Here is a 20,439-nt window from a genome sequence, read left to right as displayed (position 1 = left end):
GGGATGAGTGTTGGGGGTTTGTCATTGATTAGTGGGGATTTTTCAGCTGGTTGGTCTGTTTCGGTCATAGGTTACAAGTGGAGGCGTGGGCTTTCTTGTTTAAAATGCAAGGGGTTCGGGACGCGACAAAGAATTTTTCTGGAACGGCAGGCGATGAGGGGGTTTTCGAACAAGGGGCGTGGTCGCGGGACACAAGGCGGCCTATACCGTTCCAATTGTTGGTTCGTTTGGTGGGGTGTTTGTGGGGATCTATGCTCGTCTCCTTATGAACGAGCCTTGTTCACGGTTGCCTTCGTATGGGCGTTCCTTGGGGCCTTTCGCATCGGAGAATTGGTTAGCCCGGATGGGCAAGCGGGAGGCGGACTGCTGATGGAGGGTGTGTTGCTTGGGATGGATAGAGTGGAATGCCGGCTACGGTTTTCAAAGACGGATCAAGTGGGCTGCGGACACCTGGTGGTGTTGTTGAATTTCCAGGGCACCAGCTATGCCCGGTGGTACAAGTGATGGAGTTGTTGAAGGTGCGGGGTGGTTACCCCGTTGTTTTCCTTAGGCATGTGGATGGATCCGATTTATAGCGATTCCAGTTTATCACAGTGCTGAAGACGGCTTTAGTACGGGTGTGGGAGGAGCCAAGGGATTGAGGGTCCCACTTCTTCCGGATTGGGGCAGCGACTGAAGCCGCTAGGTGGGGGCTGAGTGAGGATTGGATTCGGCGGATTGGGAGATGGTGGGAAGCTTTGCAGGCGGATGTTCGTTGGGACGGTCGCCAGCTCGCAGTGGCGATGACGGAAGCCCGTCTGAAATGGCTCGGAAGACGGGGCATGACCTGGGGGAGAGTTCGCCCTGAGGTGGCGTATTATAGCTGTATTGCTCGGGAACCGGAATGTGTTAATTCTGCATGTGGGAGGGAATGACCTTAGAGTGATGGTGGCGAGAGAGTTGAAGAGGGATATCAAGTTTAACTTGTTGCATTTGTGGAAGGCGCTCCCTGGTATTTTGATTGTAGGGTCCGATATCATAGCCGGAAGCAGGGCGTTTCGCAAGGTCAGTGGATCGTATTAACAGGGCCCAGGTAAAAAATTGAACCGGGCAATTGGCAGGGTCGGAGAGCGAAATGGAGGATTGGTGGTCCGACATAGAGAGCTGGAGGAGTCCACCGAGCAGTATTTGAGGTGAGATGGGGTCCATCTCACGGGCATAGGTTTGGAATTGTGGATGTTGGGTTTGAGGGATGGCTTAAAGCAAGCAATGTGGGTGTGGAGGGCCCGGGCCAAGTAAGGTGTCACTTGGCCGGTCTGTGGCGGGGTGATAGGTCCGTTCAGAGAGGTTGGGAGTACCGACAGTCGGTTTGCTGGTATGAAGCCACTCAGGGGGAGTGGCTTCGGTTTGGATGGGAACTTGTGGGCGGAGGTCCTGCAGGTTCTGGGGAGGGGTAATTAACGATGGAACGTTGGGCCGGTTGGTCACGGCCGAGGTGGTCCTCTGGGCCGGTTGGAGGTTACGGCCGGGGGATAGGAATGATGGTTGGCCTCTCGGACGGATCTATCAGGTGTGGTTTGTGGAGAATAAGTATATATGTACAGGTTATGTGTTATCAATGGGTGGCATGTTGAGCCACGAGTTTGGGTACATATATACTGTTAAATAAAGCTGTAGCCATTCGTGCAATAAAGTCGTAGTCTGTGTCGTTATTTTAGGTACAGTTGGTAAGGGGAAGTTTTACATTGGAGACCCGCTTATCCCTATAGATACGTCATGGTTTTATTTGGAGCTGCACACTGTTAATAGGCAAATAAAGTGAACTAATCAAAAAATCTGTTATAAAATGTTTTGTGTTTTTGTGTTAAAAAAAAAAGTTTTAATACAATCAATTCAAAATTGCTCAAAAGGTTGGGTCCATAAAATCTACTGATACGGGTAGGACAGTATGCACTACGTACCTATGCTATCTACTGGAGTTTATATAATGGAGGAAACTTTTATCAAAACTAAGCATAAGGTGTTTTGCTTTGAACAAAAAATATGAACCCTGGAACTCCAAAAAGCCCATATGGATTAAAAATATACAGGTTTCAAACTGGAATGTCTTCTAGCATTATGGCCTTAAAACAACTATCCACAGCATGGATGTGAACTCTGCATAGGTCAAAAACATCTTTTTTTAACCTGATTCCCCTGATAGTGATATGATTCCTTATATTACCAGATCTTTACGACTACAGTTAGTAAGCTAAGTATCTGGCCGTCATTCCCCACAAGCACAGTGCATTGTAAGCTGACTTCTAAGAACTAAAACATCTGCCAAATGCTGGACCCTTGCTGCATGTTCTATAGTTCTGATCCAATGAAATTCACAAGTGTGATTACTGCAAAATCCAAGCATGCGTTGCATTATATACATAAATTACATATACTTTAGAGGGTATAAACTTCTTTGCACAATAGTAACCTTTGGCCCTCCATAAATTGACTGTATTGTGTCAACTCTACATTGGGAGGAATAGAAGAAAATCTTTGTGATGCCAAGGTTGTAGGGATAAGGGAATCAATTCAATGCAAATCGATTTTGAGTTGAATTTCATGAAATTTGCATTTCCCAGTAGAGTCAAACTAATTGTGATCTGAATCATGCAAATCACCCAAAAAGCACCTGGTGCTATATTACATATTGCTAAAGATTGCATCAGCTAAACGTGGCGCTCACGACAACAAACATGTCCACCCGGGTTGGACCTTAAAGGGGTTGACCTACAAACAAATTAAATTTTAAAGGGAACCTGTGACCAGGTTTTTCCCTTATGAGTTGCGGCCACCACCAGCAAAATTAGATCTCACACTTTGCACTAACGAGGGGTAATCACCCCCGAAACACCGTGTCTGCAAATTGAGGTTGTGATCTAGCATAAATCCCAAGTCATATGACAAGGCATATTGAAGGGTCACTTTTGACCTTTAGGATTGTTACCTCCAATAGGTGGCACTAGAGTTTGTCTACTTCCTCCCTGAAGAGACAATATGCATACAGTATTTCCCAGAGGAGCATTGCAGCTTAAAGTCTCCTCACCACTGGCATGCCAGAATGGTGTGTCAGTCTCCGCAAGCAGAAAAGTTTTCCCCTTAGATCCAGAATTTTTGGACAACTATTAGTGTGCAGAATTATTATGCAACTAATTTAAAAAGATACAATTTCCCATCTGAATTGATTATTTCTATCTGGTAAAATGATAATTTTAAACAAACAACTCTAAATGTACAAATATACATTTCTGACATTTAAAATAATAGGTATCATTGACCAATATAACAATCCTTCTTTTCAATAACAGCCAAGAGCCTTCCAACACAAGGAGTCTGTCAGTTTGTTAACGTGTTAATGGTCAACTTTTTGGGTTGCACCAACCACAGCCTCCAAGACACTGATCAAAAGATAAGACAGTTTCAAAGTTACTTTACACTAATGTCTATTATTACTTAAGAGTTATTGTCTTTTACTTAAATACAGTTATTTTATTTCATAGTGAGAGTTGAAGGGTAAGTATATCTTTTAATACCATTTAATAGTTTGCTGGAAAACGTTGACATTGTCCAAAATTAAGGATAAAAAGTAGTATCTTTGTTTATTGATCCAAAATTCCCATGATAAAAAAGTTAAATACAAAGTGAAACTAATGCGTTTCGAGTGGAAGAGCCACATTTACTCATGTCACATACTATGAGTAACAGTTTCTTTTCCACTCAAAATGTGCAGTTTTCTCTTTGTTTTTAACTTTTCTATTATGTGTATTTTGGATCAATAAAGAAATAAACTACAGTAATAAAGGGAATTCCAGGGCACTACTCAGCACTAGATATATCCATTGTATTAATAGTCTTATGCATACAGGCTCAAATCCATGCTGATCCGGGGTGCATATAAATGCGGAGATAGGTATTATCCAGTGTAGAAGATAAAAAATAAGAAATAAACTACTTTTTATCCCAAGTGCTGGACTATCACTACTTTTTTTCATTTGTCTGTGAAAGTCAGCCTTGCTATATGCTCCGTGGAGTCTAAAGCCTGCTTTACACGGTACGATCGATCGTGCAATTTCACGATCGATCGTACCTGCCCCCGTCGTTTGTGCGTCACGGGCAATTGATTGCCCGTGGTGCACAAAGACGTAAACCCCCGTCCCACGCACTTACCTCCCGTGCGACGTCGCTGTGGGCGGCGAACATTCACTTCCTGGAGTGGAAGGGATGTTCGGCGTCACAGCGACGTCACACGGCGGCCGGCCAATAGAGGCGGAGGGGCGGGGATGAGCGGGATGTAAACATCCCGCCCACCTTCTTCCTTCCACATACCCGGCGGGAGCCGTGGGATGCAGGTAAATTCATTGTTCCCGTGGTGTCACACGGAGCAACGTGTGATGCCATGAAAACGATGAACAACCGGCGCCATGTTTCAGAAATGATATTCTGAAACCTAGCGACGAGTACACGACTCACGATTTGTGAGCGATACTGCGTCGCTAGGAGGTGTCACACAGCCCAATGTCGCAAGCGATGCCGGATGTGCGTCCCAAAAACCGTGGCCCCGACGATCTATCGCACGATAGATCGTCTCGTGTAAAGCAGGCATAAGGATATTGGTTGTCTGGCAGGTAAGATGAATTAATGGCATGGTAAGCGGATTTCTCTTTTTTATTTGTATTTTACAGTTTTTAGGTAAATATAACTTGCACAAGAATTAGAGATTCACAAATATGTAGCTTTATGTACCTTTTGCTCATCCAGTCTATATCATAGCTCAGAGTTACTATTCTGCAGGTTGTTAGTGGAAACAGTCCTATAACATATATAGTGGTAGAAACCATTTCTTCTACATTTAATACAGTGTATAATCTGAGTCAGTGATGCGGGCTTCACACGGTACGATCTATTGTGCGATTGCACGAGCGATCGTACCCGCGCCCGCCGTTTGTGCGTCCTGGGCAATTAGTTGCCTGTGGCGCACAAAGTCATTAAACCCCTGTCACACGTACTTACCTGCTGAGCGACCTCGCTGTGGGCGGCGAACATCCACTTCCTGAAGGGGGAGGGACGTTCGGCGTCACAGCGACGTCGCACAGCGGCCGGCCAATAGAAGCAAAGGGGCGGAGATGAGCGGGACGTAAACATCCTGCCCACCTCCTTCCTTCCACATTGCCGACGGGAGCCGCGGGACGCAGGTAAGCTGTGTTCATCGTTCCCGGGGTGTCACACGGAGTGATGTGTGCTGCCCCGGGTACGATGAACAACCGGTGCCATTAAAAATAAAATTTTTTTTAAAAATAAGCGACGAGTACACGACTCACGATTTGTGAGCGATTCTGCATCGCTTGGAGGTGTCACGCGAAATGACGTCGCAAGCGATGTAGGATGTGCGCCACGAAAACCGTGACCCCGACATCCATCGCGCGATAGCTCGTCTCGTGTGACGCCCGCTTAAGGGCTGTCTGAAGATTGCAGGTTGGAAGGAAGCTCTGTATATCAAGCTCAGAATTAGTTTTAGCGCATGTTCACGCAACAGAATCAAATCTGACAGGTACTTTCTATAGCAAAATTCCATGGGTCACAGGGGTTTTTATCAGCGAAAAATCCGTGTCCCATGTGTCATGGTTTTACACCCACACAAATCTGAAGAACAATACGCTTTATTGTATTTCACTTGTTAAAGCTTTTCCATGTGGAATCCATAGAATATAAGACGCAAGCTGCCTCTTTCTGTAGCCGATTTTTACTCCCAGGGGCACAAACAATCCACAATAGAATTCTTGGTGCATGTAAAAAGTGTGAAGGGAACCCTATCACATCCATGGGCTGCCGATTTTCAGAGAATTTCACATGTATTGAAAACAAATTCATGTTATAGGTGGACTGTTAATTGGGTTCCAAGATGAATGTACTGTGGACGATACACTTCCATATCATCATTTTCTGTATAAGACCATGGACAAAAACACTAATGGGTTTTAGAAACATCTAGGCTTATGCTGACTTCCAGCCACAGCTCATGTTATCAGTGTGTATTTTACCCTATTAATCTAGACTGCTAATGTGCATTGTATTATATTATGTAAAGCTTCATTACGATCTGTCATCAGTAAATCTGTGCATTTATCCTCAGGACAATTAATCACTAAATTAATGATTCAACTCAACTTATGTTGCTATACTGAACTCATCTACTTTCATTAGTGTAGGTCAATGCCATTCTTGGTGACCCAGTGGTTACATTCGCGCCTCAAGGATCCAGTGTTTTGACACATTTTGCTAAGAAAGGGAATGACTGATAGATGCCTTCATAAGGTATTATGCAGTATGTGCTCATGTTTTATCAACTATTTAGTAAGGTTGTATAGCTATGTTAAGGCATCCATTTCATGCTTTTATTATTGTACATCCACAACCCTCTATAAAAAAGTCAAAGGGTGTCCCATGTTCTTCTTTCAGAAGTTCATGGCTAATCTGACTGGGTGGAGCGGTTCCTGATGATTAACAGTTTAGAGCAGAGGCATCAATGTCCCTCTGGTCTGTACTGAACTCTCTACAATACTGCAAGCTGAGACACCTGTGCATCTGCAGCTTCCAAGGAATGCAGTGACACTGAACATGGCCGGACACAGTGATCTGGCATGCTTCAGAGCAGCACTTACAAGCTCTACAGCAAAAAGCTTGTAATCACTGCACTTCTTGCCTTGGAGACTGGATGCAGTGGTGGTCGGTTACCTAGGCAAGGTGCAGCAATCTATAAGATCTCATTCAGACATCCGTTTTTCATGTTCAGGTTTTCCTTGTACTTTTCATGGATAGGACACATAGCTGTTATAGTCCATGGTGCTGTTCACATCTCTGTTTTTTGCAGACTGTGTATCTGAAAAAATCAAGGTTGACATCCATTTTTGATCCAAAACTAGAAGAATTTCTAGCACTTCCAACACTTAAGGTCTGAACTGGTGCAAACTGAACATTACAAATATAAATTTTTTTTAGGAAAAATTAGTTACTTTGCAAATAAAAATGGCCAAATTTACTTGAGCCCAGTTACCACACCAAGGTGTTTTAATTTTTCTTTTGCAGGTCCTTCTCTAGCCTATATAAGAGGTCAGTTTGGACAAGAAGACAGATAGAAATTAGATTAAGACCTAGTTGAGAGTTACACTTTGGTGCAGTAACTGGGCTCAAGTAAATTTAGCCATTTTTATTTACAAAGTAACTCCTTTTTTCTAAAAGAAATTTCATGTTTCCTGGGCAGTAATAAATACTCACATGTCTATGTTCACTGTTCACATCCTTCAGTTTTTTCCCCCTCCCCATTATTTGAGTGCAACTGTCATTTTTAATCCAAGCCATTAATCAAAATCACTTATACAAGTCTATGGGCAGATAAAAATCACAAACAGCACATGGATGACTTCTATGCGCTATACATGTGTTACCAATTCTTAACATAGCAATGAGTAGAAAACATTTCAAATTTTTTTTTTGTATACAAGAAAATCACTGATTAAACACTAAAGATAAAAAATAACACGTACCGCCCCAGGGCTCGGCCGGCTGCCGAGCCGCTCGGGTCCGTGCTCGTCAGTGGGTGGCTCGAGCTCCTCCCGGACCTGGGGGTCATGTCGCTCTGAAAGGGGGTTGGCGCTACGTGTAGGGATTTCGGTGGGGAAAGTTCACGGCCGAGGCCGTGGAGTTTAAAGGTATAAGTTCGTGATGCCACTCACGGGTTGTGGTGAATGTGGACACCACCGCTGCCGTTAACTAGGCTCCCAAGGATCGTGTTATGCAGCCTGGTGTTGACCCCTCCGTGGGCATGGGGTGATGGTCCCGGGGCCCGGTGGTTGTGAGGCAAGATGGTGTGGTGTGGTGCGCAGCTCGAGGGCACTGTTGTACACACTATGACAAATACACCGGAGTCTCTGGTAAACCAAAAAGGATGGTGGTTGGTGCCCGCAGCCGGCTGTGCATTGCCCCTTTCTCAGGTTGGTGGTTCCCGCCTTTCTCCGGCACCTCTGTGGTAGAACTTGACTGCCTATGCTTCAGCAACGGTAGTCCGCTCCCCGGCTTGATGTGTGTCGGGGAACCCGTTTGCCCACAAGCGCTGGACCGTGTGATCTCTCTGCCTGTGCGTTGGCTTTCTATCCCCCTCGGTAGGCTGTTGCAGTCTTTCAGGTCTTGGGATGGGAAAGGACCTAAGGTCCAGACCTCAATCAGTAAATTCGACGTGGTCCAGTGGCTTCTGGACCTCGTTCTGGGTCTGAGTACCCCACCTGGTGCTCTGGTTTCCAGTTGGCTCCCCGGTTCGGTTCCGGCGGGCCACTACCCTGACCCGGTCCCTTACGGTTCCACCAGCCGTCTTCCCGGCTCCTGTAGGCGGCAACCACCGTCTGCCTCCTTGCCAGAGGTGACTGGGCTCCAACCCAGACACCTGGTGTTAGACTGTGGCAGACCTGGACACAGGTCTGCACTTGAACTCCACTCCACTTCACTGTCAAAACTAATCTACTCTGTTTTTCCTGCCTCAGGGCCTGTGAACTCCTCGATGGGCGTGGCCAACCGCCTGGCTCCGCCTCCTGGTGTGAACATCAAACCCTGAGGGAGGTGACAAGGTTTTGGTAGGTTGGCTGCTGTCACTTTATTAGGGGCTGGTGTTTGTGCAGGGGGTCTACCTGTGACTACTTGGCTAGTCCAGGGCGTCACATAACACACTGACCAAAAAGTTAGTGATGCCTGAATGAGACCTGAAATTAATTGGATGTCCCTGCCCTGTTTGTTTTTTACTGGCCCATTTATGAGATAGATTAATTTCACCTTGTGTTTGTGAAGGGTCTTGGTGGTGAGACCTCATCAAAGTTGTACTTAGTTTACCACCGTTGCTAAAATGAAATAGTTTACTATACAAGCAAATTTAAGAAACGTATTAATATATCTTTTTAGGAAATAAGCCTCTTTCTACTCTCATTAATCTCTCAGACATACAGCTAAGGACTTACTGCTGTATTGTGAGATAAAGGTGGAGGAAGAGGCTAAAGTTGCAGCTTTCTATTAAGTGTGTTACCTCACTCTAGTGCTGGTTTCACTGCTAAACTGCTTAATATTGCTGTGTAATGTCATCAAAGCTGCAGCTACGTCTGAACATGTACTACATAGGAGACCTCTCAAGTCAGTGTACTGTGTATGGGAGACATCAATGGATAGGCCTGGTGCAGGATATCTAGATTCCCTTTGTGAACACCTTCCATCCCTTCTCTCCATTAATCAAATCCGCCATCTTGAAACACTGGCCCCTCCTACACCAGGCCTATCCATCAATCCCCGAGTTTGAGACCAAACCACTGTTCTGCTACAAACGTCCCCCTAACCTCAGGGATTCTCTGGTGAGGGCAGACATTGGCCCATCCAAACTGCCGATCAGGCAAATCTACCTATCTACTAGCTGCAAGGGGACATTCCCTTGTCTCCACCGCCTACAGTGCTCCCACATTACCAAAGGGGATCATTTCCCCCAACCACGGACTAGCATGAGATATCCCATTCGGTGATATTTCACATGCGACTCAAATTACGTTGCATACCTCATAAAGTGCCCGTGCGGTCTCAGATATGTTGGGGAGACTACCCAACATATGCGGGACCGTATAAGCAAGCACAAATCGATGATTCGGTGCAAACAAACATCTCTACCCATTCCTGCACACTTTATCTCCACTGGCCATTCTGTCTCACAAATTAGGTTCCAGGTCCTTGAACATGTGGGTCTCCCTAGACGGGGAGGCAACGGTATCAAAATATCACGTGAGAGGGAGTCCTTTTGGATCCATACCTTTCAAACCCTCGAACCCCATGGCCTAAACCGAGAATATGAGGTTCATGTTTAAATCCCTTACTGTATTTGATTGCAACATACACTGTACCATTTATTGTGATATATAAACATTACTTCCTCCTGTCTATGTTTTTTCTGCATGATCAGTCATTGAGCTGAGCCATTATGATTGTATGCCTCCCTCCAATTACTTCTTGTTATGTACTATTGTGATCCTTGTACTGACGCCTTTACTTATCCCTTTCTCTCCTTAGGTGTCCTAGCATTCCTAATCCCTAAATCACGATCCACTATAGTTTACCCCAGCACTTCTGGGCCTTCTGGCAGGTAACTATGCATCAGTTCATGGCACTCACACATCCAGCCGATGCCTTTGTGCTTATGGGCACAGTTATGTGGTGCGCGTCTATAGCTCTTTAAGAAATACAGCGCTTAGATTACGTTGTACCTCTGACACGCCTACACCCTGTGACCAACCAGCACATATACATGATTGACGCACCCATATCCCTATGGCATCCAGCGCTCATGTCCTCAGTCCCGCCCAGTGGTTACACTGCCTTTCTGACGTCACGTGCATGCGCAATGAGTGCGCTCCCTCCATGCATTCCACCCGGCCAGACCGGAAGTGATGCTATACCCAGCACTTCCTTTAAAATGGCGCTCCCCAGCTCAGAGCGGTCACGCTGCTACTACCACTGCCACCGCTGTTCCAGCACCTCATGGTCCTTCATTAGCAGGTACCTCTAGCAAACCGCCCCATGTGGACTTCACTAATATCTTTACTTACTTATAACCATGGCCGGCTTTAGGCATATGTGACTTGTACGGTTGCACATGGCGCCGACGGCCATGCTTCCTATGGGGGCGCCGCAGAGAGGTAAGAAGTAAATTCCCTGCCTCCTCCAGTCCCAGCACTGCGTTTTTATTGTAACGCCGCTGCGCAGTCAGAAGGCAATGATGGGAAGAGCCGCAGGGAGACCCTGTGTGTGAAGCTAAACGTACTGTCTCCAGCGGCGCCTCTCCATTCCTTTCTCGAAGCTTGGCAACAGGGCGCCCGCGCCGTGCATACAAGCGGTGTGATTGGCGCGGAGACAGAAAGATGAGTTTCATCTACTGCCCTGCTCCAATCATGCGCATCCAGTCACTCTCCCGCCTAGCTCTGCAAGCTCACCTCTCTCTGTGCGGGCGGTAGGCCGCCTCTCTGTGCGAGCGGGCGGCCAGCTGCCTGCCTCTTTGTTTGAGCAGCCGGTCGGCTGCCTGCCTCTTTCTGCAGGCGGCCAGCTGCCTGCCTCTCTCTGTGGGTGGCCGGCTATCTCTCTGTGCGGCCGGCTGTCTCTCTGTGTGGACGGCCAGCTGCCTGCCTCTCTGTGCGGGCGGGCAGCCGGGTGCCTGCCTTTCTGTACCAGCAGCCGGCTTTCTCTCTGTGCGGGTGGCCAGCTGCCTGCCTCTATTTGCGGGTGGCCGGCCGGGTGCCTGACTCTCTGTGCTGGCGGGCGGCAGGGTGCCTGCCTCCAGGGGTGGGATTCAGCCGGATCTGTCCGGTTCTGGAAAACCGGTTGTTAAAATACCAGCCGGTTCCCCGAACCGGCAAGAAGCAGATGCGGCGATCCGGTTCCCTGTATTCATTTGTGTTAGTGTATCTTTAAGACTCTAGCACAAATGAATGCCCGCACCTCTGTGCCGCACTTCCTGGTTCAGTGGAGCCTGTCTGCTCCCTGACCTGGCGTGCAGTGACGTGCTGATGCTGCAGAGGGGTCACGGCAGTGTGAGGAGGTGTTTGTGACCCAATTTTTTGAAAAAAAGGAGACTCCGCTTGGAGTAACCCTTGCTTGCAGTGTTTCTAAAAATTATCCAAGATGAACAGATCTGGGATCAGCAAAGGCTACCTACCCCGGTGTCATCCTGGGGACGGTTAAGGATGGTGTATTTTTGAATGTGCTTGATGCAAATCTACCTGTGAAGTGTACAACTGGGGAACAAGTGCTGCCACTGAAGGGGTGTCTGTGTGGCACAATTTTTGGAAAAAAGGGAGACTCCGCTTGGAGTCACCTTGCGGTGTTTTACATGATTTTAGAAGGGCATGCCATGCCTATATCTGTGTCTCGTCCTTTTTTTCCTCGTAACGCTGTTTTGTTTTCGCATGAGAATTTGTTCTTGTCACTTTCCCATGTGTTTGTGTTGTGTCGTGAGTTGTTTGTCACCTTTTGGACACCTTTGATGGTGTTTTCTAGGTGTTTTTAACTGCCTCCCATTGTTTCCTATGGGGTTCGAGTGGTTCGCTGAACCGGTTTGCCGAACCGAACTCGAACACGACCTCCGTTCGGCGAACCAAGCTCGAGCCGAACCGCGACCGGTTTGCTCATCTCTACTTAGCAGATCTTTGTAGAGTTCTCTGTGTGGCGACTACACACTGGTTTATCTTTACAGCATCAATACAGCTTCAATCAAATGATGCTTACCGTATAGGCTTTATAGTATTGCAGACTGAAGAACTCTCTAATGATCCGCAAACCAGCACGCTCAGGAACAAATTAGCTTTGAAACAAAGGACAGAAGCGCTAAAGTTGCCTTCTTTTCAGTGAAAGCCGACCAATCAGAATGCAACAGCGACCACCAATCGGAGGTAAGGGGGGGGAGGGACTGCTACGGGCTGGGTTCTAAGTCGCTAACTATGTCATTGTAACGGTGTCAAACACACCGATGCATGCTGCGCAGCGGGAAACAAAAGACCAAAAAATGTTGCTGAACGATTTGTAGTGATCAGCGACCTCACATCCGGGGCCAGGTCGCTGATGCGTGTCACACACTGCAATGTCGCTGGGGAGGTCGCTATTACGTCACAAAACCGGTGACGTTACAGCGATATCGCTAGCGATGTTGCAGTGTGTAAAGGGGCCTTTACTCCTCCTCTTCTCACTTCTCCATAGAGGAGAATAGATGTATAACCTAACACTTTACATCTTGATGGCAGTTCATCTTGTCTTTGGAAAGCTATTTTTAGGGGGGATGGTAAGATCAGGAGGCAGCATGGAGGGGAAGAAATGCCTCATAAGTGGAGAAAGAACCAGACTTCACTGAAGATATATAACAAGTTTTCTTATATTTGCTTGTACATTCATGCAAACTTTGGAGACAGTTTAGTTCTCATTTACACAAACAACACGTTTCATTTGGTAAATGGTTGCATTCACAGTTACTAGTGTTGGGATTGGTTTACATTGGCATTTTGATTTCCCTTATTCCCTTAGGTCAGGGGCAGATGGGCATACTTTTTAGTCTGAGTGTACACTCAAACCAATGTTCATCTACGGGGCCAATCATATCAGATTATTCCTTGGACGTTCGAGGAAAATAAATCGCTGCATGCACAATTTTGATCTGATATTTGAATCGCACTCGACAAGGGAAGTCAATGCGTGGAACTCATCAGACTGTACTCAAATGACATCTGAGTGTGATCCAATATCCACAGACTCACAGAATGGAGAAAATTGAGAAATTGTGTTCTCCATCTTCCCTTCAGAGTGTGCACCGATTGTTTCATCTGTAAGAATATGATCACACTATGTTGACACTCTGATCAAACCTCGATCAGCGTTTGATCGGAGTGTCATTTGTATAACCGGCTTAATCCTCTCAGTTGAGAGACTCTATGGCCGTCTTCCCCTGTCCTAAGTAAAATCATAGTAGAATTAATGCAGGGGTTGGATCTTTCACATAGTAACGCTCACCCACCACCGGTGTTGTTGAGGAGGCGAGCGGGAGTGGACCCACTGGACCACAGGGGAGACTCAAGCTTACTCTTTAGTGGGATGCAGACACCAGGCACCACTCCCAGGGCAGTGACTGGGACTGTGGCAGCTGACACCGGGGACAGTGGACAGATTCAGGTATGAACACAGGTGCAGGCAGGTACACACAGGATGGCTGAAGAAGACAAGAAGGTGGGTACTGATAGGTATGGTGGGCACGGCAGGGACAGATAGGTATGCGAAGATGGACACAGGTACAGAAGACAGGACAGAAGCATGGAACCTGACACCTTGGTAGCAGACTGATAGACTAACTAACTAGGAGCGTTGTGCCAGTGTCGCGGGCGGAGAAGGGGACGCCGCGCTCTCCCTCTGCTCGGGTCCGGCTGCCGCGGCTGCTGCGGCCTGCCGCTGTTCGGTGGCTCGAGCGATGGGCCGGATCCCGGGGACTCGAGCGGCGCTCCTCGCCCGTGAGTGAAAAGGGGAATTGGTGTTTTGGGATAGTTTATTGTCCGTGACGCCACCCACGGTTGTGGTGATTTGTTAACACCACCGCTGCTCTGTATGGGGAGCCCGGGAGTGATGGTATGGAGCAGCCAGTTGTTGATGTGCCCTCCGTGGGTAGGGGTTGTGGTGCTCCCGGGGCCTGGTGATGGGATTGGGATGGTGGACAGGCGGGGATGGGGCCTGTGGAGGTGCAGGGGCGCAGGGACAGCGCTGTGCCGCACGGCACGGAGGTACTCACTCAGCCAGTAAACACGACACAGTCCTCGGTAAACAAACGGCTGGTTGGACGGGTCCCTCGGACGGTTCACGGTGCTGATGTTACCTGCAGTTAGCGGTGACGGTCTCTTCCCTGCACCTATGAAAAGTCTCTTTGGTAGCGATGGGTTCCCACCGGTTACCCGCTCCCCGACTTCAATCTGGGCCGGAGGAGCCCCTCTCTTGCCCGCAGGCGCTGGCCCTGGGAAACTGGTGCCCTGGCGGTGGCAGTGTCTCCCCTTCACGGTCGGGCTGTTGCCTTCAATCGGGACTTGGTTGTTAGGAGACAGAGGTCCCCTTCACTGATGGATTTGGCAAATTATGGCGACTCCTAGCCTTGCTGGGATCCGAAAGGCCCCTGCCCTGGTGCTGACTGTTCTTCGTATACTGCTCCGGTACCGCCGGGTCACCACCTGTCCGCGGTCCTTCCAGCAACCTCCAAACAGTCCCCCTGCAGACTATCACCGCCGTCTGCTGACCTTGCTGTCACAGTCCGGGGCACACACCCGGACCAACTTCAGGCTTTACTACTCTCACTTTTCTGTCACTTCAGCTTTTCTCTTTAGCTCCACTACCACTTCACCTCCTTCTACTTCCTCTAACTTTTCTTATCTGCCTGGTTCTTCCCACCTCCAGGGCTGTGAACTCCTCGGTGGGCGGAGCCAAACACCTGGCCCACCCCCTGGTGTGGACATCAGCCCCTGGAGGAAGGCAACAAGGGTTTTTTTAGCTTAGGTGTACCTGCAGGGAATGTGGGGTGCATGTGGTGTTGTGACCTGTGACCCCTGGCTTGCCCAGGGCGTCACATTCCCCCTTAGTAAAACGCAGACCGTCCTCGGGCTGCCCGTCCAACACCGGTTTTATTTTCCTTTTGTTTTTCTGAAAAATATAAAAAACGGTAACATATATACAATTTATGGCATCATCCCACATCGGGAGGTTCAGTTCTTAAACGTTGCAAACATTAACACGGTTAACGGTTACGGTCTCCGCTCTCTCCCACCCAAGTAACCTGGCCCTGATGCTGCCCCTAAAGCCCAGGCAGCACCCCTTGACCCCAGTCCAGCACAAGTTACCTGAACGGGATCTGTCCTTCCCCTCCAGAGGGTAGCCACCGGTTCCTGTGGTGGCTGGGCCCCAGCCTGCTCTGCTGTGGGCCCTCCCTCCAACCTGCCTCTCCGGAGGTGGTAAATGCGGAAACGGTAACGGTAACACAACTTATTTACATGCCACTTAACGTTTGTGGTTGCCCTGCAAGTTCACGGGCTTGTCCATGAGCAGTTCCTCATGCATAACTTTTCAAACGGTCCTCACGGGAACAACGGTGCCAGCAACGGCCGGTTGCAAATCACGGTAAATCAGATGACTGTTCGGTTCCATTTACTTATCATCATTGTAAACTTTCAAACAAACACACACAGACTTCCTGACCCCCTCTTTAAAGGACGGTCTCCCTGTACCTAAGTGGGGGTCTACCTAGGTTGGGACGGGTGGACCTCCGGGGTCCGGTGTCAGTGGGGCTGGGCAATGGGGTAGAGGGAACAATCGGTTCCTCCTCCCAGCTATCGTGTGGGGCAGGCGGAGGCATAGGGGAGCTGGGCACAGGTTCATCCCTGGGCACTGGCACTGGTTCTGGCTCACGGTTGACCGCTTCCACCACTTCTTCATCCACAGGTTGTGGGAACAGTATCACCGGAAGAATCACCACGCCGTTCTGTGTAGGCCAGTCTGCTGGGAAGTCACCCATCACAGTGTGGATCACCTCTTTTGCCTTCTCTGCTGGTGGAGGAACTGGTACTTCAGCCATCGCCCTCAATGCTGGTGGGCACCTTTTCAGATGGTCCCGGGAAACCGTGGCCAAGGTGCCCCCTTGGTCACGACTGATCTGGTAGGCCTTTCCATCTTCCCATCCTGTGGGTTGGACGACGTACGGGATTTGTTCCCATTGATCATCCAGCTTGTGGGTTTTCCTCTTCCGCTTTAACACCACATCTCCAGGCTGGAAAGGGCCCGCAGACGCTTTCTGATTGAAGCGCTGCTCTTGTTATTCTCGACTCCGACTTAGGTTCTTCTCCACATACTCCTGAATCTGTCGGTACTGCACCCTCCGCCGGGTGTCCCATTCAGCCGTTGAGGGGAGTGTCTCTGGGGCTTCCAGTCCCATTTCCAGGTCCACCGGCAGTCGGCCAGGCCGAGCCCTCATCAGATACGCTGGGGTGCACTTCGTTGAGCTAGACGGGATATTGTTGTATATATCGACCAAGTCAGGCAGCTTCTCCGGCCACAGGTTCCGCTCCTCCAACAGCAACGTTTTGAGGAGGCCAAGGACCAGATGGTTCATCTTCTCACACATACCGTTGGTCTGGGCATGGTAAGGGGTGGTCCGGATCTTCTTGCAGCCGTACAGCTGACAGAACTCATGGAACACCTCCGCCTCAAAGGCTGGACCTTGGTCGGTAAGCACCTTCTCAGGGTATCCATGGGGTCGACAGAAGTAAGCTTGGAACGCTCTAGCGGCGGTACGGCCGGTTAAGTCCTTGACCGGGACAACCACCATGAACTGGGAGTAATGATCTACTATGGTCAGAGCGTAAGTGTACCCACTTCGGCTGGGGGTGAGCTTTACATGGTCCAAGGCGACCAGCTCCAGTGGTTGGTGTGTATCGATCGGGCGTAGGGGAGCCTTCTGGCTGGCTTCATCCTTCCTCCTCAACGTACAAGGACCGCACTCTCGACACCAGGCCTCCATAGACTCCCGCATCCCACTCCAATAGAACAGCTCCCTCAACAGCATCTCCAGCTTCTTCCACCCGAAGTGGCCGGCACCATCATGGTACGCCTGCAGAACAGTGGGTACATTAGCTTGGGGAATAACCAACTGGCGGATTTTCTCATGGGTCTTCGGGTTGATCAGCTCACGGTACAACCTCCCCTGGTGTAGACACAGCCGGGTCCGTTCCTTCCACAAGCGTTGGGCTTCAGCTGGGGCGGCAGGGTCCATCCCAGCAGCGCCTCGCTCCATCAGGGTCTTGACTAGGCGGACAGCGGGCGCCTGATTTTGAGCTTCCTGCCACTCCTGACTGGGCAGCGGATCCAGGTTCACCCGTTGTTGGTGGACATGTACCTTCTCAGTTGGTGGCCGGTGGAATGCAGGCAACTCGATCTCCTCGAGGTCATCATCCTCACACCCACCTTCTGACAAGTGGGGCATCCGAGAGAGGGCATCAGCATTAATGTTGACACGACCGGCCCTGTATTTGATGGTGAAGTCATAGTTGGCTAGTCTGGCCACCCACCGCTGCTCCAACGCGCCCAGTTTGGCCGTGTCCAGGTGAGTCAACGGATTGTTATCCGTGAAAGCGGTGAATTTTGCTGCGGCCAAGTAGTGGCGGAACCGCTCGGTGATAGCCCACACCAGTGCCAGGAGCTCGAGCTTGAAGGAGCTGTAGTTCTCAGGGATCCTTTCAGTCGGCCGGAGTTTTCGACTAGCATAGGCAATCACCTTCTCCTTTCCTTCCTGGACCTGGGACAGGACTGCCCCCAAACCCACATTGCTGGCGTCTGTGTAGAGGATGAATGGGCAGCCGTAGTCAGGGTACGCTAGGACCTCTTCTCCAGTCAAGGCCGCTTTCAGCTGACGGAAGGATTCTTCATGCCTGTCCTCCCACACCAGTGGGGCTCCGATGGGTCTACCACCTTTGGTCTGTCCCACGAGGAGGTCTTGCATGGGAGCAGCCATCTTCGTGTACCCCTTGATGAAGCGCCGGTAGTACCCCACCAGACCCAAAAACTGCCTTACTTCCCTCACGGTGGTTGGTCTTGGCCAGTCCTGGATGGCAGTGATCTTCTCAGGGTCGGGGGCAACACCTTCCGCACTCACCACATGCCCCAGGTACTGCACTCTGGGTTTCAGCAGGTGGCACTTGGAGGGCTTCAACTTCATCCCGTATTTGGCAAGGGACGCAAACACCTCGGCTAGGTGCTCCAGATGGGCTTCATACGTCTGAGAGTACACAATCACATCATCCAGGTATAACAGGACGGTCTCGAAGTTCAGATTTCCCAGACAGCACTCCATCAGCCGTTGGAAGGTTCCAGGGGCATTGCACAGCCCAAACGGCATACTATTGAATTCACAGAGCCCCATTGGGGTGGTGAAGGCGGTTTTCTCCCGGTCTTCCGGGGCCACTGCCACTTGCCAGTACCCACTGGTGAGGTCAAGGGTAGAGAAGTAATTTGCGGTTCTCAGTGTGGCCAAAGACTCTTCAATACGGGGCAGAGGGTAGGCGTCTTTATGTGTTATCTGATTGATCTTCCGGTAGTCCACACACATCCGCATGGTACCATCCTTCTTCTTGACCAGTACCAACGGAGCGGCCCAGGGACTACAGCTGTCCCGAATAACCCCTGCCTCCTTCATATTCCTCAACATATCTTTGGCACACTGGTAATGTGCAGGGGGAATAGGCCTGTACCTGTCTTTGATAGGGGGGTGTTCACCGGTGGGGATGTGGTGTTGGACCCCTTTGATCTGCCCAAAGTCTAGTGGATGTTTGCTGAAAACCTGTTCATACTCCCGCACCACCCTGTATACCCCCTGCTTTGTGATGTGTAGGGGTATCATCAGTGCCCACTTGTAGCTGTTGGTGCCACTCATTTACCTCCCCTTGAGGCGGAGAAGTGCTGGTGGTAGGTGGGGAGACTGAGGCAATGGCTTCGTGGATTTTGTTGGGGATCCAGGGTGAGCAGCTTGGCAATGGTGGCATACCGGGGAAGCCTGACTTCTTCCTCCCCACAGTTCAGCACCCTCACGGGCACTCTCCCCTTCTTTACGTCCACCACCCCTCGGGCGGCCATTACAGTGGGCCAGTTGCTCGGAGGGTATGGGCTCCATCATGGCAGGGTAGTCACGCCCTGAGGCCCTACCTGCTGCCCTACACCAAATCATCATCTCACTCCTAGGGGGCACAATCAATGGAGCAACATCCATCACTCTCACTCCACCAATCTCTCCTCCTGTTGAGTTTACATGCTGGCGGTACATCAAGGCTCGGATCTCACGCTGCACAGCTCTCTGTCAGCTCCCCGCCACCGTGCGGCCAGCTGTTGCAGTAGGGCCAACACATCACCCATACAGTGCTCCATCACATTGGTTCCTAGCACTATCTTCGGGTTATGATCACTGGGTTCATTCATGATCACAATCATACCCTGGTGTTGCAGTTCAGCTTGCCCCACTGTCATAACCACCTGTTTATACCCCACTTGGGTCAATGGGAGTCCATTAGCAGCAATTAGGGTTATACTAGTATCTGGGGGTGCCAGCTCGTCTATCCCCCAATACCGCTGGTACAATGTGTATGGTATGGTGGTTACCTGTGATCCAGTGTCCGAGAGCCATCACCGGTATGCCGTCCACAGCCACGGGGATGATGGGCCGGGCCCCGATATACCGGTCCCGCCAGTCTGGGGGGCCACGGGGTTCTACTCCTGAGGATTGGCCCGGGCCCCAGGGGTTGCTCGTTTAACGGGCACTGTCGGAAGTAATGCCCAGGCTTACGGCACTTGTAGCAGGTTGGAGGTCTGCTCCCGCGGGTTGTTAGCACTTCTCCGCTGCATCCAGGGGACATCCTCAGGGCTGTTGGCAAGCTGTATCTGTGCTGGAGGCTGAGATCTGGTCAAAGGTTGGAGTGCAGCAAGAATCTTGGCGAGGTCTCCGTCCATGCGACGGACCTGGGCTGCCAGTTCCTCCATCGTGCTGCTTTGGGGCTGCAGGTATTGGAGAGGTTGGTAGGGGCAGGGGCCACCACAACGGGGGCCGTCTCAATGGGCCACGGGGCTGGCTCCAAGATTTCTGAAGCTGGGGGCTGTAGTGCTTTAATGGCCCGTTCCTTTAACACGGCAAAGTCCACGATCAGGGTGTTCTAGGGCCCAGATCCGGGAGTTGTTTGCGATCCTCAAGGGGACCTCATCCCCTTCACAAATTGCTCTACTAACATCTTATTGCTGTCCGCCTCATTGATAGGATTCTCACCCGCTTTAGCGTGCGGGAGGGCGGTTTGCAGACGTAAA

The sequence above is a fragment of the Anomaloglossus baeobatrachus genome, chromosome 9 (assembly GCF_048569485.1).
Source record: "Anomaloglossus baeobatrachus isolate aAnoBae1 chromosome 9, aAnoBae1.hap1, whole genome shotgun sequence".
NCBI classification, from domain to species: domain Eukaryota; kingdom Metazoa; phylum Chordata; class Amphibia; order Anura; family Aromobatidae; genus Anomaloglossus; species Anomaloglossus baeobatrachus.
This window is presented reverse-complemented; position numbering follows the sequence as displayed.